The sequence below is a fragment of the Petaurus breviceps genome, unplaced genomic scaffold (assembly GCF_028583685.1).
Source record: "Petaurus breviceps papuanus isolate PSGF00001 unplaced genomic scaffold, PetGlider_PUasm1.0 37, whole genome shotgun sequence".
Lineage (NCBI taxonomy): Eukaryota > Metazoa > Chordata > Mammalia > Diprotodontia > Petauridae > Petaurus > Petaurus breviceps.
Genome location: NW_027186296.1, coordinates 80,363,827 through 80,386,947, shown reverse-complemented (window position 1 = coordinate 80,386,947; position 23,121 = coordinate 80,363,827). Strand labels below are relative to the sequence as shown.

General features: G+C 39.9%; 1 protein-coding gene and 1 pseudogene across 1 annotated transcript in view; one reads left to right on the top strand and one right to left on the bottom strand.

The window, feature by feature from the left end:
- Positions 1-23,121, bottom strand: part of SORCS3 (sortilin related VPS10 domain containing receptor 3) — a 719,603-nt gene that overhangs the window by 638,209 nt on the left and 58,273 nt on the right. The gene's annotated exons all lie outside the window — the stretch shown is intronic.
- LOC138168637 (small ribosomal subunit protein eS4, X isoform-like) lies at positions 5,705-6,754 on the top strand (annotated as a pseudogene).

Genomic DNA, 23,121 nt, shown 5'->3' with positions numbered 1-23,121 from the left:
AGGGTTTCTTTTACTTACTCTGTGTTAAACACATGGATGTGTAGCCAAATATCAAAAGGAAGAAAAGCAGAAATGAAGTCTCAGTGTCCGAGGAGTGAGGGCACTAAGAACAATCAATCCAGAACCCATATCCTCATTCCCAACAACATTATCCCCTAAATCAAATATATCCTCTAAATCAAAAAAATCCTCTATAACTGGTATATTCATCAATAAGCTAGTCTATATCTCAAGCAAGAATTAAACAGGGTGAGTGACCATGTCTTCCTAGAGTGGACACCCCCTCCAGATCAGAAGGATGGTTAAGAACTAAAATGTTGACAGCTGGATGAAATCTCAGAGATATCACAGTCCAATCCTTCCTTTTATAGGAAAAGTACTTTACCCAGAGTCACAAAGGTAAAGTAAAACATGGAATAAAACAGAGAAGTTCCTAAGCGAGTCCTTAAACTTTCTAAAATATTATTTTGATAATTGTACTTCAGTGTAATTGGCTTCCTTTGTAATCCTCTGTCTTTTATTTTACGTGCTTTAAAACATGATTGTGAGAATGGGTCCATGAGCTCCACCAAACTTCCAAAGGGGCCCTTGACACACAAAAAAGAAAAAAAGATTAAGAACCTCTGGTCTTGAACCCAGATCCCTAGTTCAGTTGTCTCTCTCTTTATACACCAAAGCCCAACTTGTGGACTGACAAGTGATGAGACTTTAGCTGCCTTTTATCTGTAGAACAAACTCAGTGACATTCTGTCTTTCAATTAGAATGTTAAAGAGTTGCAAGAAAATTAATTTGCTTATCACCAGGGAAATTAAGATGTCTGCAAATAAATTCAATCCACAGCCCAGTTTCAGGTGTTTGATATATCTAAAGCCAGCAGCAGTACAAACCAAGGGGCGGGGGAGCCAGGGTACTGGGAAGATCTGTTTCTAGCTAAATGGGAAAAAATGAGGGAGAGCGTTAAAAAGCTGTGGGTGCTGCTTCTACCTCCATTATTATCTAATGCACTGCCCTAAATAACCAGATTCCCATGTCTCCAAAATGAGGACAATCTAGGTGATGTCTCACTCTCAGCAGATAGAATTCAGCTCCTAATGCATCCAAAAAAGGATGCAGCTCTTGCTGGGTAAATCTCAAACTCATCTGGATAGACAAAAGTCAGAGAGCAGATTTGCATAAATTCTCTGCATTTTACTACCTAAAAGAATGTTTCTTCCCATTATGGTAGACTCAGCCTGGAAAATAAATAAATAAGCAAACAAACAAATACATAAATGGTGGCGGGTGTGGTCAGGCATACTGAGGCTGTCCATCAAACTGTTCAGACCTCTATGTACACACACACACACACACAAACACACACACACACACACACCCCAATAAGGAGAATACTCTAAGCTCTAAGGTCTATGGCTCTATTGTTTCCAGCATCAATGACTGTAGAAGACTTTTGGGGTTCATTGCTGGATTATGGTTGAAGATGGTGACTATACTCAGTTTCCTGGAGCAACAATGCCACAGCTAAAAGTATTAGTCTATAAGTGCCCTGCAGTTTCTCCTTCAACAGGAAGTTTCTCACTTCTGTATATCCATCTCTTACCCATCCTTCAAAGTCCAGCTCAAGTTCCTCTTCTATGACTACTCCAGGCCACTTTGATCTCTCCATCACCTCCATTTTTAGTACTTACTGTCTGTACCACTCATCTGGCAATTATTTATCAGATACTGCCTTGTAACAAAGTTAGCATGGCGTAGTTTAAAGAGTAATGCATCAGGAGTTCCCATCACCAGTCTGAAAGCTTCTGGAAGTCTGTTAAAATCACAATATTTCTGAGCCTCAGTTACTTCATCTGTAAAATGGGCACAGATAGGTTCAGATGATCTCTGACTCAATTCTCAGAATAAAGAATGATGATTATCGTGTGTTACTTTCTTAGAATGTTATATTTTTTTCTGTACAATCCCCTCTCCCAAGATGACTATAAGCTCCCTGAGGACATGGAACTGATCACAATTCTTCGGCTCCTCTACTATGTCTAGCACAGTGCTTCACTCATTGCAGGGACTTACTACCTGTTGATTGATCATTGTCATCTAAAGAAGGAACAAGAGGCTCTTAGACATTTTAGTCTTCACTTGAAACAGTTGTAAGAGGCTTGCTTGGGAGGAGTGGAATGAGGAGGCAGTGATGGATTTTGAATCAGAGGACCTGGGTTTGATTCCTACCTTTGTCCCTTATTTTTTCTGTGATCTTGAGCATGTCAATGAACCTTGGTTTATTCCTCTATAAAACTGGATAATTTTTGACTTCTTAGGCCTCTCCTTCCTCTAAACTATGCTCCAAATACTCAGTGGACTATGTGTAAGGCAATAAAATGACCATAAAAATAATTTCCAGGCAAGTGTCAAGCCCCATGTTTTCCAGCCTTTCCCTGGGCTCATCACACACCTTCCAGTGCCATTATTCCCTTCTCCATTATCTCAGAGAGCAGCCTAGGCTGTATCTCTTTAGCCCTTTAACTGTGGCCAAACCATTATTCTCCCCAGTGGTAGGATGAAGCAGTCTCTGTCAGTAAATTAGTCTCTAAGGTGCAAGTATCTGCTGCATGCAGAGATTTGATGGGCACCACAGACAAGGGACAAAAGAAGAAGAAACAACCTGGCCTCAAAGGGATTACAATCTAACTAGGAAGACAAGGGTGTGTGATGAGTTGCAAAGCAACCATGTAAAATAACATTGAATAAATAAAGGAGAGGAGTGCTATGGATAGCCAGGAAATGGTGGGAAGATAACCCAATACCCTATTGAATAATACAGGTATGCTCCTCTGAGACCCTACTTCACACAATCCAGGAATCAGGGCTGGATCAGTGAAGGCTGAACACACACTGAGTTCATTAGGTGAGTCAAAATCAGATTACTGATCACCTGGTCTTATCTACCCCCATTTTACAGAGGAAGCAACTAAGGCCCAGAAAGATTGGTTTTTCTAAGTTTCCACATGCTTTCAGACTGGTGGTGGGAACTCCTAACTGATGACCAATCAAGCAATAATACATACAGGCAGTTCCAGTTTTCTCAATAACTCACTGTGTGCCCTAGGGCCTTGCCCTCAGTTTTCTCACCTTAAAAAGGAAGGGATTGGAATGTGGAAACAAAATGGTGAAGTAGAAGCAGGAACTCAGACAAACTCTCCAAACATTCCCCTCCAAACAATTTTAAAATAATGCTTCAAATCAAATTCTGAGCAACAGAGTAAAAAAAAAAAAAGTTGGGGCAAGACCTTTTACCAGCCCAAGACAACTCTGAGGGTTGGTGGAAGATGCCTATGACACCAACATGGGGTTCATCCCACAGCATAGCACGTGGAGCAGCAAAACTAGCAGCAACAACAGGTTTCAGAAACTCTCAATCCAGAGATAGTAAAGGGGTCAAATAATTGGTCAGAAAGAGAAATATTAAATGCACACTTTTCAGACAATAATGCAATAAAAATTGCATTCAACAAACAGCCATTGAAACACAGAAAATTAATTGGAAACCAAATAATCTAATCCTAAAGAATGAGAGGACATCTAGGTGGTACAATGGAAAGAGTACCAGGGCTGGGGTCAGGAAGACTCCTCTTTTTGAGTTAAAATCCAGCCTCAGATACTTGCTAGCTGTGTGACCCTGGGCAAGTCGCTTAACTCTATTTGTCTGTTTCCTCATCTATAAAATGAGCTGGAGAAAGAAATCACAAACCACTTCAATACCTTTGTAAGGAAACCCCAAACAGTGTCCTAAAGAATTGAATATGACTGAAATAACTGAACAGCAACAACAAAAAAAAAGTTCATCAAAGAACAAATCACAGAAACAATCAGTAATTTCATTAAAGAGAATGACAATAATGAGACAACATACCAAATTTGTAGGATATAGCCAAAGCAGAACTTAGGGCAAAATTTATATTTCTAAATGCTTACATCAATAAGAAAGAGAAAGAGCAGGCAAATCAATAGGACATGCAGTTAAAAAAAAAGCTAGAAAAAGAACAAATTAAAAATCCTCAATTAAACACAAAAATGGAAATCCTGAAAATCAAAGGATTAATAAAATTGGAAGTAAAAAGACCATTGAACTAATAAAGAAAACTTGGAGTTGGTTTTATGAAAAAAAATAGACAAATCATTTGTTAAATAGACAATTCATTAACTTGATTTTAAAAATGAAAAGAGAAAACCAAATTACCAGTATCAAAAATGAAAAGGGTGAATATATTAGCGTTGAATTAAAGCAATTATTAGGAGTTATTTTGCCCAATTATATCCCAATATAAATCTGGCAATCTAAGTAAAATGTTAGAATATTTACAAAAATATAAATTGCCTAGATTAATAGGAGGGTAAATAGAATATTTAAATAAACCTGTCTTGGAAAAAAAATCAACCAAGTTATTAATGAGCTCCCTAAGAAAAAATACCCAGGACCAGATGGATTCACAAGTGAATTCTACCAAACATTTAAAGAATAATTATAGTACTATATAAACTATTTGGGAAAACGGGTAAAGAAGGAGTCCTACCAAATTCCTTTTGTGATACAAATATAGTTCTGATACTAAGCCAAAAAAATCAGAAACAGAGAAAGAAAACTATAAACCAATTCCCCTAATGAATATTATTGTAAAAATTCTAAATAAAATACTAGCAAGGAGATTACAGCAATATATCATAAAGACGATATGATATAACCAGGTGGGATTTATATCAGGAGTGCAGGGCTAGTTCAATATTAGGAAATCTGTCAGTATAACTGACTACATCAATAACAAAAACAACAAAAATTATATTATCTCAATAGATGCAGAAAAATCTTTTGACCAAATACAAGTCTGTCCTATTAAGAATGCTAGAAAGTGTAGGAATAAAGGGAATTTTCCTTAAAATAAGTTGTATCTATTTAAAACCATCAACATGCACTATTGCAATAGAGGTAAGCTAGAAGACTTCCCAATAAGATTGGGGTCAAGCAAAGATGTCAATTATCACAACTATTATTCAATACTGTACTAGAAATGTTGGCTACAACAGTAAGAAAAGGAATTGAAAGAAAAAAATAGACAAAACAAAACTATTACTCTTTGCAGATAATATATTAGTATACTTAGAGAATCAAATAAAAAACTAGTTGAAATAATTAACTTTAGCAAAGTTGTAGGATATAAAATAAACCCACATAAATAGTTAGCATTTCTATATTATCAACAAAGTCCAGTAGTAAGAGATAAATTCTATCTAAAATAGCAATAGACAATATAACTTACCAAGATATACACAAGAACTGTATGAACACAATTACAAAACACATTTCACTCAAATAAAGACAGATCTAAATAATTAGAGAAATATTAATTGCTTATAGATAAGCCAAGCCAATATGATAAAATGACAATTCTATCTAAATTCATTTATTCAGTGTCATACAAATCAAACTGCCAAAAATGTGTTTTATAGAACTAGAAAAATACTAACAAAATTCATCTGTAACAACAAAAGGTCAAGAATATCAGGGGAATAATTTTTTTTAATGTGAAGTCAGCCTAGCAATATGAGATTTCAAATTATCTTACAAAATGGTAATCATAAAAACAATCTAGTACTGACTAAGGAAATAGGGATAGTGGATCAATGGAATAAATTAGCTAAATGATTGAAGTAATCTAGTGTTTGATAAACCCAAAGATCAAAGCTTTTGGGACAAGAACTCGTTATTTGACAAAAATTGCTGGGGAAACTAGAAAACAAACTAGATACCAAGATCAACATCTCACAGTGTATACCAAGATAAGGTCAAAATGGGTACTTGATTTACACATAAAGAGTTATATCATCCCCTTTTCCCTGCTGGCTGCCGCTATGGCTCATGGACCCAAGAAACACCTGAAAAGCATCGCCACCCCAAGGCATTGGATGCTGGACAAGCTGACTGGCGTGTTTGCTCCCATACCATCCACAGGCCCCCACACGCTGAGAGAGTGCCTGCCACTCATCATCTTTCTATGAAACCAACTCAAGTGTGCCCTCACAGGGGATGAGGTCAAGAAGATCTGCATGCAGCACTTTATTAAGATTGATGGCAAGGTCCACACAGACACAACCTACCCCGTTGGCTTCATGGATGTCATCAGCATCGAGAAGACTGGCGAGCATTTCCATCTGGTTTATGATACCAAGGGCCATTTTGCTGTTCATCAAATCACAACTGAAGAGGCAAAGTATAAGTTGTGCAAAGTGAGGAAGACCTTTGTGGGCACCAAGTCCATTCCCCATCTGGTGACCCATGATGCCTGCACCATCCGCTATACAGATCTGCTCATCAAAGTGAACGATACCATTAAGATTGATCTGGATACTGGAAAAATCACAGATTTCATCAAGTTTGATACTGGGAATCTGTGTATGGTGACTGGCAGAGCTAACTTGGGTCGAATTGGTGTGATCACCAACAGAGAGAGACACCCAGGCTCCTTCGACATGGTCCACGTGAAGAATGCCAATGGCAACAGCTTTGCCACCAGGCTTGCCAACATTTTTGATATTGGCAAAGGTAACAAGCCTTGGATTTCTCTGCCCCGAGGCAAAAGCATCCACCTCACCATTGCTGAAGAGAGAGACAAGAGGTTGGCAGCCAAACAGAGCACTGGGTGAACGTTGGCACATTACCATGTATTTTCTCTGGCCAAATAAAGACCTTACAAAGTGAAAAAAAAAGTCTATCATAAGCAATTTAAAGGAGCATGAAAAATTTTACCTAACAGATCTATAAGTAAGGGAAGAACTGATAGCTAAATAAAAGATAGAAAGAATCATGAGAAATAAAATGGATCATTTTGATTATATTAAATTAAAAATTAATTTTGCAAAAACAAAACCAATGCAGCCAACATTAGAAGGAAAACAGGAAACTGGAGGGGGAGAGGGATGGAATTCTATAGCAAGTTTCTCTGATAAAGACCTCACTTCTCAAATACATAAGGAACTGAGTCAAATTTATAAAAATATAAGTCATTCATATTTCAGGCAGTTTTCAGAAGAAATCGAAGCTATCTATCTATCTATACACATATATGCATATATATAGTTATAAAAATGCTTTAAATTATTATTGATTAGAGGCATACAAATTAAAATAAATCTAAGATGCCACCTCACACCTATCAGATTGGCTAACATGACAGAAAAGAAAAATGACAAATGTTGAAGAGCTATGGAAAAATTGAGACACTAATGCACATTGGTGGAGTTGTGAACTGGTATGCCCTTTCTGGAGAACAAGTTGGAACTATGCCTAAAAGGCTATAAAACTGTGCATACCCTTTGACCCAAAATACCACTACTAGGTATGTATCTCAAAAAGATCAACAAAAAAGGTAAAAGAATTGTGTGTACAAAGAATTTATAGCAACTCTTTTTGTGGTAAAAAAAAAATTAGAAATTGAGGGGATTCCCATCAATTGAGAAATGGCTGAACAAGTTATGATATGTGATTGTGATGGAATACTATTGTGCTACAAGAAATGACAAGCGAGATGGTTTCAGAAAAACCTGGGAAGTCTTATATGATCTGATGCAGAGTGAGGTGAGCAGAACCAGGAGAACACTGTACATTGTAACAGAAATTCTGCACAATGATTAACTGTGGGTGAGTTGGCTATTCTGATCGAAGCAATAATCTAAAGGATTTATGATAAAAAATGCTATCTACCTCCAGAGAGTGAACTGATGGAATCTGAGTGCAGATTGAAATTTAAATTTTTTCACTTTATTTTTCTTGCCTTTTTGCAATATGGCTAATATACAAATAGGTTTTCCACATAATATGACATTTCTTGCCTTCTCAATGGGAGAAAATTTGGAACTCATAAAAAAATTTAAATGAATGTGAAAAACAAAGTCAATTTTTTAGAAATAAGGAACAGTTAAAAAATTGAGGGGACTGGACTAGATGGTCCCTAAGAACCCCTCTTTTTCTAATGTCATATGTTTCTGTGTTTCTCTGACTTCTTAAAATCAGCTTTCCATCTCTTTATTTATTTTTGCCTTTTGGAGGGCAATTGGGGTTAAGTAACTTGCCCAAGGTTACACGGCTAGTTTTTGTGTGTGTGGGTGGGTGTTAAGCATCTGAAGCCGGAACTGAACTCGGGTCCTCCTGCCTCCGGGGCCGGCGCTTTACTCACTGTGCCACCTAGCCACCCCTTCCATTTCTCTTTAGCCATACTCTGATTTGGCAGGGCACAATTTATGTGGAGCAAGAAGCCACAACTGATTATCTTGCTGTTTGTTTATCTTCCTGGAGAGACATATGAGCAAACTGGCTAAAGATCTGTGAAGTGGTCAGTTTCTGAGTTCTTCACTTCTTGGAACCAAGCGGCTCCCTCAGTAGGTTCCAGGTGACACAAGACCAGTCCATATCCATTCACAGATGCTGCTGGGGTTTATCCAGGGCACCAATTATCTAATTGTCACTAATGTTCTATGTACCTACTCAGCTCTGAACTTGCTAGATGAGGCCTGACTCGGGGGAAGAAGATAATAATGGGAATATATTTCCATGTGAAAATTCATGAATAAGCAGCAAGAGCCCTGTTTATTAAAATGCACATGCAGATAAACAATGAGTAGAGTTCCAGGAATAATTGCAGAGTTTCCACGGTTACAGAAAAACTAATCCCTTTGTCAACACCCCATTGTTCTATTTATACCTTAGGAGCAGTTGCACCACATTTCTATAAATATAATAGAAACTCATTCATTGCAACCCAATTCATGTGCACCAAGTTCCACTGTGTTTGGGGGCTGATGAGCAGCATGGAGAAAATATAAAGCAGCCAGACCCAGACTACCAACAGCGACTTCTGGTCACCAGGAAAGATGAGCTAGGATAGAGACAGAAGGGGAATAGGAAATAATTAACAGCTCTACTCTGTTTTCCAAGAAGGCAATGATCATCTAAACAGCAACATTGATTGGAGCTAGTCTGCCAGCACCTTCCTTTTAAAAGGGGGCATACTTTTGCCCCAGGGAAGTCTTGAGAGGTGTTTCTCTCTCCATGCACTATGTTCTTTAACCTCAGATTGAATCCTACACAACTTGGCTTAATTGCTAATGATTATATGGCATTCTTTATGGCCAAAAAACTTTTCCATGCATTATTTACTTTAAGTCGGATGTAACAAACTGGCACATAGTAGGTCCTGGATAAATTTTTATTGATCGATTGATTGATTGATGGAAATATGAGTAGAATTATTCCCATTACGCAGGAGAGAAAGCTTAAATCCAGGGAGTGGAAAGGACATAACCAAGACCATGCATAGAGTAAGCAGGGAAATAGGACTTAAATTCAACTTATAGGATCAGAGATTTAGAAATGGTCAGGATCTCTGAGGCCAATTAGCTCAACCCCTCATTCTACAAATAGAGAAACTGAGGACCAAAGAGATTATGACTCACCCAATATCACACAGGTAGTATCATAGGTGAGATCTGAATCCAGGTCCTTTGCTTCCAAGGGCAGTTAGGTGGCACAATGGAGAAGCACCAGCCTTGGAGTCAGGAAGACCTGAATTCAAATCTAGCCTCAGACACTTACTAGCTGTGTGACCCTGGGCAAGTCACTTAACCTTGTTTGCCTCAGTTTCCTCATCTGTCAAGTAAGCTGGAGAAGGACATGGCAAGTCACTCCAGTTGATCTTTGCCAAGAAAACCCCAAATGGGGTCACAATGAGTCAGAGATGACTGAAACAATTGAATGACAACAACAAACCTCTGACTCCAAGGCCAGTATGAGTTCCACTACCCAGCCAGGTACAGAGTCCCATTTGAAGCAGTGGCTAATACAGGTTGGGAAAAAGTAAGAAAAGAAAGCTGAGATCACACACTTGACTAGTTTTCTTTGTGCCTTTTCTATTGCCTAAGGAAACAAAACAGACTTTGTTTTTCACCATTCACATTGACAGATGAACTCAAATCATACACAATCCATATAGACAAAAAAAGTTCCCATACTTAGAGTTCCTCAAGGGGATGAAATCAGAGTTTCATCCATGTATTCACATATGCATGCACCTCAATATTCTCACTTAAAAAGCATAGCCCTTTGAATATTAAAAAAATTGTTTTTACATACAACTGGGAAATAATATATATAGACAATGGAGTATAGAAATCTATCTTGCCCTACAGGAAAATAGAAGGGGAAGGGGATGAGAGAAGGGGAGAGGTGACAGAAGGGAGGGCAGATAGGAGGGAGGGGTAATCAGAATGCACACAGTCTTGGGGTTAGGGAGGGAAGGAGAGAGATGGGGAGAAAATTTGGAACTCAAAATCTTGTGGAAGTGAGTATTGAAAACTAAAAATAAATCTTAAAAAAAAATAAAATGTAGATAGGCAAAAATCTTAAATAATTGTATAGCTCATAATACAATAATATTATGATTAAAAACTAGATCCTAATTTTTAAAATGCTGCCCTAAATAATGAATAAAATTACATCCTTAATAATGATAAAAAAGCATAACCCTTCTTATCATCCCTCCAAGCCCTCTCTGTGACACTGCTATCCCTAAGCAACCCCATTAATGCCACCCTAACCTTTAAGTAACAACCTTACATTCTTTTGCCAGTACTTCTTCTAGGACAAGGTTAAATCATCTGCAAAAACATGGGTACACACAAGGAAGAAGGTGCTTAATGCAATATCCCATTCCAGCTGCAGCTCCATATGCTTCTGAAAAATCAGATTAATTAAGGAGTTTTACACACAGAATTTTTTTCAAAATAAGGTCTCTGGGAGAACGCCTCTCTGTATCTGCTCTGGGTCCTGGAATTCTACAGAGTGCAATGCCAAAAGGAAGAAAATGGTAATTAATAAGAGGATTAAGGTCTGGGGAGTGAGTAAAGAGAAATCCATATTCATCAACCAAACAGCATCTGTGTTGGAAGGTAGACCTACAGCTTCTGGGACCATGTGGTGAGGCCTTCAGAAAATTGTGGACCACATTCACTTCAGAGAGTCTGCTTATCCCAGAAGTCTCATTTTACATAGGGTAGGTGTGATTTCATATCCTTAATGGCTGTTATTGTTCAGTCCTTTCAATTGTGTCCAACTCTTCCTGACCCCATCTAGGGTTTTCTTGACAAAGATACTATAGTGGTTTGCTGTTTCCTTCTCCAGCTCACTTTACAGGTGAGGAAACTGAGACAAACAAGGCTAAGTAATTAGCCCAGAGTCACATAAATAGTAAGTATCTGATGCTGGATTTGAACTCAGGAAGTCTTTCTGACTCCAGGCCCTGCATTCCATCCACTGTACCACCTAACTGTCCATCCTTGATAGCTGACATGCTTTATTCATAGACAGAGTAGGGACTGTCTATATGATATGATTCCTTCCCTCTCAACCCACATAAGACAACTGCCCCACCACCTGAGATTTCATTGTTAAAGAGTTTTAATCCTATAACTGAAATATTTGATCCCTGTTAAAATATAAATGCCCTGGAAGATGTAACGCTTTAAATTGTTATCACTCATTAACATGAGTTTATCAGATCCTTTCCTAAAAGTGGTTCTAATCCTAGGAACGGGTGAAAGATCATTTTCCTAAAGGCTGTGAGAACAGATTATAATAAAAGTCTTCATATCTGGAACACTGGAATAATTTAATCCAAGGATCTCAAGGCTACTGTACAGCAAACAGTATTTTTTAACTAAGAAGAAAGTTAAATTGTATGACCTCTTCTAAATCTGCATTCTGTGATTCTATTTCCAAGCCCTTACTAATACTTAACCAATAATCAGATTCCAGGCCAATTGAAGAAACTGGGTAATCCACTGCATTGTTTTAAAGATTACACAATTCATTGTCCAAGCCAAAGGTGCTACCTCGGATCATTAATGAGAGGTCCATGAGATATGAGAGGTCAAGGACCCTACCTGGCCATGTTCAGGGTCCCTTTCCAATCAGTGACTGATACAGTTTGGAAAAGAGAAAAAACAAAGAGCTGGGATCTTACTTCTATCACTGGATGTCTTTCATTAGCCTTTCAAAGAGGAAGGTGGTAAAAAAAATTGTTGGAGAATATATTCAGAGAATAGGAATTAGACTTTTAAATTATTACATGTAGAGAATAAGAAAAAAACTAGCATTATTAAGTGGAAAAACCAATCAACTTAGTATCAAATGATTTAAATTCTACTACTTTGTTGCTGACATTGGTCAGAAGTCACTTCTCTTGGAGGTCTCAGTTTCTTCATTTGTAAAAGTCTGAATGTTGTACTAGATGACTTCTGAGGTTATAGGTATAAAGCAAGGAACCTATGATCCTATACATAAGAAGGTTGTGTTGTAAATTACATGGTGTACAAATGCGCCCCTAGTAGCCTCAGAATATTGGCAATTCTACCAGGACCAACTCTGACCTTGAGCTTTTGCTCCATGCCATTGCACAGGGATCTAGTCATGGTATAAGATCAAAAGAATGCAAAAAGACATACATGGTGGGAATTCTAAGAAAACAATGATATGAGATTTATCTTCCCTGTCACTGTGGCTACATGTGGGAAGGACTCAGTACAATTTCCTACATAAGCTGGTCCCACAGTCTGCTTAGCTAGGCAGCACAGTGGATAGTTAGGACTTCAAGTCAGAAAGACCTGAGTTTGAATCCTGCCTCAGACACTAGCTGAGTGACCCTAGGCAATTCATTTAATACTTTTTATCCTCAGTTTCCTCATTTGTCAAATAGGTATCATAATAATACCTGCCTCCAAGGACTGTTGTATCAAATGACATAACATATATAAAGTGCTTTGAAAACCTTAAAGTGCTATATAAATGCTCACAATTAGTATTATCTTATTTGCAGATAATTGTTCAGTTGGTTTTTCAGTCATGTCCAGCTCTTCATGACCCCATTTGTTGTTTTCTTGGCAAAGATACTGGAGTGGTTTGCCATTTCCTTCCCCAGCTCATTTTACAAACGAGAAACTGATGCAAATAAGGTTAAGTGACTTGGCCAGGGTCACACAGTTAGTAAGTATCTGAGGCCATATTTGAACTTAGGAAGATGAGTCTTCCTGACTCCAGGCTCAGAACTCTATCCACTGTACCACCTAGCTTCCCCCTATATTTGCAAGATAAGGAAAAGTCCAAAGGGGGAAGTTATTTGCCCAAATTCAAATAGCTAATTATTGTCTGAGCTAGGACCAGAACTCAGACCTCCTGACTCCCAGTCTGACACTCTAAACACAGGTTGCCTGTAATAGTAATGAAATTTGAAGATCCCTTTGTATTGCTAAGCTGATAGGTACCTGGTACCTAGTTTCAAATTAATCCTCTGTGAAAGAAACAGAAGGATAAAAAAAAGAAAAAAAATTTTAAAAAGAAACAAAAGGTGTGATCCCCTGTTGCTGTCATAACAGGAAGGGGATGAACAGGGAGGAGCAATACTGTATAAAAGGGAAAAGCCCAGCTGGGAAAGTCAGAATTTCCTGGGAACTTGTGGTGGCAGGGCTTCTTCTGAGGGCCAGCCAAGCTGCTGAGGACTTCTGAGGGCCAGCTGGAGCTGCCAGAGGAGGCATGAGGGTGGTGTCAGTACTTTGTCTGTTTGTGACTTTGTTAAGCCTTGACTTCCCAGGAAGAGATTGTGAAGGATTTAAGGTGGAATAGACACTGTGAGCTTCAAGTGTGGAACAGGAACTGAATGGAGAGCTGGATAAGGAGCTGGGAGCTGTGTGCCTTTGAATCCAGGTGACAGTTTGGTGGATTCAGGTAGGAGCTACCTGCCTCAAGTCAAGATGAAAAGACCTCTCTGTGGATACTGAGTAGTGACTGATGAAACTGTCTGAGTAGTGACTGACCCTGATGTGAGGTTTTACTTTGGGACTCACTTTGGGAAGAGTTGTGAGATTTGGCCGCATCCCTCCCCCCACTTTGAAAACCCAGATCTTGATGGTTCCTTCTATGGTAATTAACTAGGTATGGATGTAATGGTCAGACAGCTGGAAGCCCTGTCTGCTGAATTGTGCTATTTTCTGTTGAGTAGTAACTGCTGGAATTGTAATTTATTTGTGATTGTACTTTGTGATTGACTAAATGAATGTACTATCCAGGGGTGGAGTACTTTGACTTCTGTATTTTGTGTCCCTGTAATATAATGCCAAGGAAAGGCAACTTCCCAAGGTTCAGAATACCAGCATAGGTGCTCTCCATTTTATTCAGTGACCAACCAAAAACAGAGAAGATCAAAACATGACATCATTCCAAATACAGCATTTACTAAGTGTGATTAAATAATCTCCAAGGACTACCCCACCCCAGGCCCTTCCAATCATTCAATCAATTACAAAGTCCCTGGTCTAAATACTTCTCCACCCCTAGGCTATACCTTCATTTAGTCCACCACAAAGCCCCTCTTCTCATATGGAGATTAGTTTCCAAACATAAGTAAAATACCTTCATTTGCTCAACCATAAAACACAAAAAGGTCAAAAGTTCCCCACCCCTGGATCACAATTCAATCTACCCCAGAGTTACATCAAGTTTAAACACAGCACTTAATACCCAAATGGAGGTCTTTTCTTCATCTTGACACGAGGCAAGTTCTCAGCAATCTTAGTTCCTGGGGAGACAAGGCTTAGCAAGGCCATAAGATACATTGCCAGTCCCTTCATGAATTCATCCTCTGTCTGTAGAACAGTCCTAGAATGCCTGAACACATTAGCAAAGCCCTCTCCCAGGATTTCTGTAAACATACAACAAGAAAATCCTTCTTCAGGGCTTCTGAACCAACAGAAAGGCTCCCAGACCCCTGCGACAACAGCACTGTCCTTCACCAGTGGACAGTATTCACTCTGTCTGCAGAACAGTCTCCAGACCCCTGCAACAACAGCACTGTCCTTCACCAGTGGACAATATTCATTCTGTCTGCAGGACAGTCTCCAGACCCCTGCAACAACAGCACTGTCCCTCACCAGTGGACAGTATTCACTCTCTGTCTGCAGGACAGTCTCAGGGCTTCTTAGCGAACAGCCAGGTTCCAGGACTTCTTCAACAAAAGGACTGTCTTTCACCAGTGGACAAATCTGGCAAAAGAACATCAAAACAGACAGACAAAGTACCAGCAAAACAGCCATGTCTCCTCAGTCCTTGGCAGCTCAGGGGGCAGGTCTCAAAAGTCCAGGGCAATTCAAAGCGGCCACCAGCAATTCTCTTAGTCTCTCTCTCTCTCCACGAGGTGCTGCTTCCAAAAGAAAGGTCTTCCGCCTCTCTCTTGTCTCTCCAAATCTACGTCACCAGCTCCTCCCAGTTCAGGACTTTCTTTTCACATCAAAAAGTCCATCCCACAGGTGGGATTAACAAGCTCTGGGTTTTAACACAATCAATTTGAAAACCAAGCCAATACAGGGGAATCTTTAATTGCCATTACTATCACAGTCCCTTAAGGAGACAAGCCTCCTTAACGATGACTGAATGACTAAGAGGCAAGCTTCCTTAAGGGTGACTGAATGATCTGAGTTACGAAATGATTGTACTTTGTTGAAAACTATTGTGACCACTTTGGTGAAAAACTATATGGCCATTTTAGTGATAAGTCATTGTGAATGCTGTACCTTGATTTTCTGTGAATGTTTTGCCCTGAGATTTGTTACTGAATAAATAGAATGTTCACTATACCATGTAATCAGAACCTTGAAAGCTGCTCATGCTTGGCTTTACATTGCCTCTTTCACCTCCCACTTCTCCATGGCAAGAAGCCATCAAACTCAGGTAGTAGGCTCTTCCCTGCCCCTTGAATGTACCCATGTCTTCAGAGTGTTGCCCACACTGTTCCTCCCTTCTCCTCCCCTTCCACTCATCCAGAACCAATACAGCCTTCCACACCCAAGTACATTCCCAGCTCTTCAAATAGGGTCTCCCCCAACCACCCTAATATCCCTTAGCAACTCTTCCCTTCTCAGATACCTCAGAGCACTCACTGCCTATACCATTTTTTTGACACTTGCCACACATGGGAAGTAGCATCATGGTGACCTGGAAAGGGTACTGAATTTGGAATCAGGAGACCTGAGTCTGAAACCAGGTTTGATATTAACTAGCCACATGACCTTGGGCCAGTCACAACTCCCTGAGTCTCAACATCATCTGTACAACAGAGACAATAATACTTGAGCACAAATAGGGACAATAATGCTAGACCCACAAAAAGTGAGTTGTTCTTACTTAACTTTCTGAGTTCCTAAAAGGCAGAAGGAAGGCACTGCTTTCTGTGGAGGCACCCACAGTTCTGTCCTGGTCCCTCTTTTCTCTCTCTGTTCTTAGTGGCTTTACTGGCTTCCATGAGGCCAACCCTCATCTGTATATATATGACTTCCATCTTCATCTCTTTCTGTGCCTTATACTTCTTTTATATCCCTCTTGGTATGAAAAATGTGGGATGTGGAGAAGGTGCTGAATTTGATGTCAGAAAGATTCAAGTTCAAATCCTGCCACTAATACTTATTAGCTGAGTGACCATGTCCAAATCCTGTAATCTCTTTGAGCTTCAGTTTCCTCACCTGTAAAATGGGGATAATAGCAGCACTTCCCTTACAAGGTTATATGAAGACCAAATGAAATAGCATGGGTAAAGTAATCTACAAACTTTAAAGGGCCAGACAGGATTTCTCACAAGTCCTAGGGGCAGTTTTAAGCTCTTTTAAGACATTACAGCTTAAACCTGCACCAAGACTTTTGGGACACCCTGTGCAACTATGGCCTATCATCATATTATTTTAAATACTTGAATGAACTTAGTGAAGCAGGTATTTGATTTTTCTTTCAATATGCCTGAAAGTCTCAACTACAAAAACTTCAAGTCAATCAGACTCCAAACTCACACATAAAGCAGATTTCTCCTCTTCTTTTGTGTTATTTTATCCTAAAGCAGAATGCTAAAAATAAAGTAGTATGCCTGTCAAACCACCCAAGTCCCAGAGAGATAGGTAATAGATTAGATTCCCCGATACACCACTGCACCCTCCAAGAATTTCCTCGTAATCAGTGGAGTTCCTATTTTTTTTGCCTCCAGCTGGCTGCTGACAACATTTTCAGAATGAGTCCTCCCACACTTATTTTTACCCTCCACTAGCTGGCTTATTGTTAAATCTCTCTAGACCCAGAGCTAGAGGAGTGATCTAGCTGAAAATCACCCTCATTCCACAAGTGGATCACTTGGGAGAAAGTACCTCTATTTTATAATTTTATACCTTTATGACAGTTGGTTTTCATTTCCTACCCTTATAACCCCCCCCCCACCAAACTCCAACCCTAATCAAATCAACTCAGTCTAATTGCTGACCTATCCAATGACTAGGCTGAATTCCAATTAATCTTCCCCATCAGACCTCAAGAGGGCACAGAGTCAGGGGTCTCCCTTGTTTGAAGGCACCCAGGAGACCTTGGCCATGGGTGTTTCATTACCTTTGACTTCTATCAGTGTTGTGGGGAAAACCCACCAGGGTTGCTGATCAAAAGAAACCATATACATAAGACACTTTGCAAACCTCTAAAGCACCATGTAGATGTCAGCTCATCATAGTTATTTATCATTGCTATTATATTGCTATTAATTAGCCTATAGTCAAAGGGCAGTTAGGTGGCATGTTGACAAAGTGCCCAGCCTGATGTCAGGAAGACTCATCTTCCTGAGTTCAAATCTAGCTTCAGACACTATTAGCAAATAAATTATTAGCAAGTCACTTAACCCTATTTGCCTCAGCTTCCTCATCTATAAAATGAGTTGGAGAAGGAAATGGCAAACCACTCCAGTATCTCTGCCACAAAAACCCCAAATGGAGTAACAAAGAATTGTATACAGCTGAAAAATAACTAAACAACGCAGTCATCAGGCCCCCAGTTTGGTGATGGTTTCATTTCTTCAGCTTTCTGCATTCGTACTGAACTCAAGCAATGTTTATAGAGCAATCCAGGAGCATGCTGGTAAATGTTTTAACAACCAACCCGCAAGGGGTTGTTGCAGGGATAGATGCACTCACTCTTAAATTTAATCAGGGTTATCAACATTGTCTCAAATCTCTTGACAATTAACAAACAATAAATCAAACCCTGATTTTTAGTAATTGCTCACACTGAAAATTTAACAATCAGCTAACATAAGCTGGTTAGCTTGTTAGTTCTGTCATAGCCCTGTCCTCAACTATATAAAAAGCAGGCTCCTAGGTGTGGCCAGTATGGGTTTCCAGAAGAGACAAGGAAGAGTGGGGTGGGGCTGAGATTGTAACTTACATCACTAGGACTCTTTCCATTACCTTTATTGTCCTTCAAACCACATAAAAAGAAGAAAGGAGGTCCTAATGCATGCCGGTCCCAGCCCTGACCTTCAGTCTCTTAGCTGCCTCAGTTCCACTCTCCTTCATCCCTCCAAGGAGCAGGGAATCTGGGCATAATCCAGGACTTTCAAGACCACAAAAGAAAAATTCCCAAGTAGAGTATTCAGTCAACAGACTGCCAATTTCTTAGGATCCAGATTTGGAAGGAGCCTTAGAGACTGCCTCCTCCAGCCTGCTCACTTTACAGAGTAGCAACTGAGGCCCTGAGGAACAATGTAACACGGTCACACAAGTAATAGATCAACAGCAGAAATAGACTCAAACTCAGTTAGTCTTCTGCCTTGGAAACATACCACACTGCCTCACTCATTCACAGAAGCATTTCTTATGTATTCCCTCCTTACTGCTGCCTCATGGGAGCCCTTGTGTTCCTCAAGCACCACTTTCTATGTGAAGCCTTCCCTGATTGCCATCTGATCCCCCAGCTACTAATGCCTTTCCTCCCCCAAATCAAATATGGTGACTCATATTTGAGGTAATATTTATCAAAAGTGCTTATTCCCTCTATCCCCCAAAACTACCTTGTATTACATGCTATGTATATTTTACATATATATTTTATATATGTGTATATATTTATTTTAGACAGACAGATAGTCTCCCCTTATAGCATTTATGCTTCTTGAGGGCAAGGAATGTAGTGTTTTTGTATCCCCCAGAATCTAGTGCAGAGCTTTGAGCCTAAATGCTAGCTTGTTGATTCACTGCTCACCTACTCTGTGCACAAGGTCCTGTGTTGAAAATGAAGGTTGCATATACTGGATCATCATTCATGCTTTGTGTTAGACAGATCACACCGACTACGCCAACTGTAAGGTGGGAGACAGCACAGGAGCACATCTAGTACTAGCAGGTGTTCTAGCGGGTTCACTATTGACCCAGGCAGACAGGAAGACAGGAACAGGGTCATAATAAGGGGTTAAGTAGCTTACTTTATTCTATTCTTCTTAAAAGGGTTGCTGATTGGAGCACCGACTCCTATCGCATTCCTTAATCACTCTTCTTGCAGGGGACGGGCAAGAGCTACAACTCCTACAGGTACCCTAACTCTCAATGGGGGCCATTCAAGACTAACACACATGAACAAATAGCCACAAGCCTTGATGGTGGTGATCAAGGCATGCACATTCAAGCTTCTGCATTCCACCCTAAACTTCGATGCGGGCAGGTACACCTTGTGCATTCCCCTTTCCTCCTTGCTGACCAGTAAGGGTAACAGACAAAGAAGGCAATTTGCCAGCAAGAGCCTCGCAAGTTTACATTAACTTTGGCAATATCATGATGACTTAGCACAGCATAAGCGCAGGGGATATTTACCAGCGCAACTCAAATGTTTACATTTTCTTAAGATTATAATATGATGCACAAGCATGGTGGAGATGTTTACAAGCCATGAGCCTGGGAACTAGAAGATTGTTACGGCCATAGATCCTGGGGACTAGCGTCTTTAAAAAGAATAACAAAAATCTACCTTACATACACTGAAATCCACCTTACATACACCTTGCCTCCTACCAGTGGGGGCACCAAGGTTCTGTTCGAGCCCTCTTTTCTCCCTCCACTCTGAGTGACTTTATTAGCTACTATCATCTCTCTACAGATACCTCCCACACCTCAATATCTAGCCTAGTTTTCTTTTTGTTTTTTTTTTTTTCCTGAGCTCTAGTCCCATATCACCAACTATCTAGTGGACCTTTTGAACAAGACAGCCCACATGCATTTCAAGTTCAAAATATCAAAAAGCAAAAGTCATGAATTTTCCTCCTAAACTCATCCTTCCTCCTAACATCCCTATTTGTATCAAGAGTCCAGTCACCCAGGTTGGAAATAATAGGAATTCACCTCTTCCCTGCTCTCCACCCCACTTACTTGATCACTTGCTAACGTTGATTCTGCCTTCGCAACATCTCTTCGAGCCACGCCCTTTCACTTCCCTTATTCAAAGTCTTAACACCTCTCAGCTAGACTATAGCAATATACTCCCCACTGGTCTCTCTGCCTCTAGTCCAAGTCTAGCCCCTACACAACTGCTAAAATCATATTTCCAAAGCACAGGTTTTACCGTGTCACTCCTCTGCTCAATAAACTCCCATGGCTGCCTACTGTGTATAAAATCAAATACAAACCCTTCTAATTAATTAATTAATATTTAAAGCCTTTATAATCAGGTTCCAGGTCCTTTACACATCACTCCTCTTCTTATACTCTGGGTCAAACCAAACAGGCTTTCTTGTTGTTCCTCTTAAATAAACTTTCTATCCTTTTTCCTTATGCCTTTGTACAGGCTGTCCCCTCCCATCCTACGAATGCACTCAATTCTTAGAATTCTGAGTTTCTTTCAAAGCATCATCACGACCCTCATTCAAGACTTCCTAACAGTCAGGCAAATATCCCCACATGCCAGCCCTGTCACCGAGGAGCAGCAAACTCTCATCACGTGAACCTAGATGGCCAACTCACTTGCTTGTTTGGGTTCTGGTGGCTCAGTGTGAATATAAACAGCCAATGCTTTCCCTTCTGGTCAACAACTTTGAGGATCTTCCCTTCCCAGACTGATTGTTTTACAGAGACAACCTAGAACATCTTTTGTCTCAATTCTTACCTGACCTTTAGTTACTGGATGGGTGTTGCCTCAGACAAACTGGGACCTGGGGAAGACCAAGGTCTCCCACCACATCCAGGCCATCACCAGGCATCCTGACCAATGTCTTGCCCGTCGGCTCTGGAGGAGAGAGTGAGTCTGTCTCTGCTCAGCTCTGCCTCACTTAAATCCTACTCACTTGCAAGTCAAGCCATCGGCCTCCTGATGTCATTGGTCCTCTTTGAAAACAAAGGACACACAACAAAATGTGCATAGTCTTCTCAATCAAGTGCATTTCCACAGATAATTAGTAATAATAGCTAGCATAATTTTAGTGCTCCAAGACTTGGAAAGCACCACACATTATCTTATTTGATACTTATTATACATATGCCTTCCTTCTGAAAGCTATATTCCCTTCCAGGGGTGGGAACCTGAAGGCTTTAGGCCACGTGTGGTCCTCTAGGTCCTCAAGTGCAGCCCTTTGACTAAATTCAAGCTTCACAGAACAAATCCCCTTAATAAAAGGATTTGTTCTGTAAAACTTGGACTCGTTCAAAAGGCTGCACCCAAGAATCTAACACATGGCCTCAAGGGCACAGGTTCCCTACCCCTGAGCCAGACTATGATGTGAAAAGAAGGGCAGGAGGAGAATGCCCCAAAACACCCCAGCTCTCCTGGATTTCAATTGTGCTCAAGCAAGAGAGCCTGTGTGGAGCCACAACAGGAATAAAGGCAGCACAAACAAACCTGAGGATGTTTAAACAGCTGGAACAGTATTTTTTTTCTATAATCTAACAAACTCACAAAACTAATTACTTCAATGCTTGATGTCTGCATAGAGGCCTCTTGTCAGTAATACCCACTCTTGTCCAAACCCTTAAAAAAGACAGACATTGCCTTAATGACTACATTTAGGATTAGCAATTGGTTGAAAATCTATAGCAAACAAACTTCCTTTTCTCTCTCTTGCTTTTTAAAGAAAAATCAGAGAAGCGTAAGCTGAATGCAGAGCGAGAAATAAATGGAAAAGGCAGTCTGTCTGGTCAAATGGCCGAGATCTCATTAAATGATTTTTGAGCTATTATCCTTAAGGCTCACTGAAGGATCTGAATGGACTCTCCAATAGACAAGTATGTTTTAGGTGCTAGTTGTGAATGGCAATTCTATGTGGGAATCTGAAAAGGCACAAAGTCACTGTTAAGAAAAATTACTTGGGAAACATTTAAAGGTTCCAGGGCACCAAGTCATTGTTCAGTTTCTGCCCCAATTCCGCTTATGCTCTCTCCCAGTTCTGAGTCTTACTCTCTTCAGCTGCAAAATGGGGATAATAAAATCCAGCTGCCTGCACCCTGCCTCTTCCCTTTTCTCCTATCCCAGTGGGGTCACAAACAACCATGCAATAACATTTACTAAGAGTTTTTTCATGGGACTCATGAAAACGCTAAATGTTATTATGTGGATGAAACTTTTCCTCCAAGGTCATGCCAGACACCAAGGAAATGGAATTTATGGTAAATATGTATATGATGAAAAAGAATGGCCCCATGGTTTGGTACAAAAAGATAATGGAGACCAAGAGTGGTGTGGGGAGAGGAAAAGAAGGGAATAAGCATTTATATAGTGCCTGTTTTGTGCAAAGCACAAATATTGGCTCATCTGCCATAATCCTGGGAACTAGGTGCTATTATTATCCCCATTGTGCAGCTGAGAAAGCTGAGGCAAAGGTTAGGTGACCTGCCCAAGGTTGCAAAATTAATACGTGTCTAAGGTCAAATTTGAACTCGAATCTTCATATCCACTGCATCACTTAGCCCCAATAGCATGCATTGTCACTAGTTTATCATCTTAGAAAGACTTTTTCTGAGGATAGCTAGCACCTGCACCTGATAATAAAAACTCTACAAGTTAGGTATTTCGTCACTTCAGAGAAAATAAGACTGTCAAAGAGAATGTGAGTTTTTTTTATCTTCTTGAGGCCTGGAAATGGTAGCCTATCCTACCAGTTAAGAATTTGGGTCCTGATTTTCTCTTCTCTTAAGGATGTTTATTAATTTTTAATGTTAATTTCTTATTTTGAGTTTCAAATTCTCCATCTCCCTAC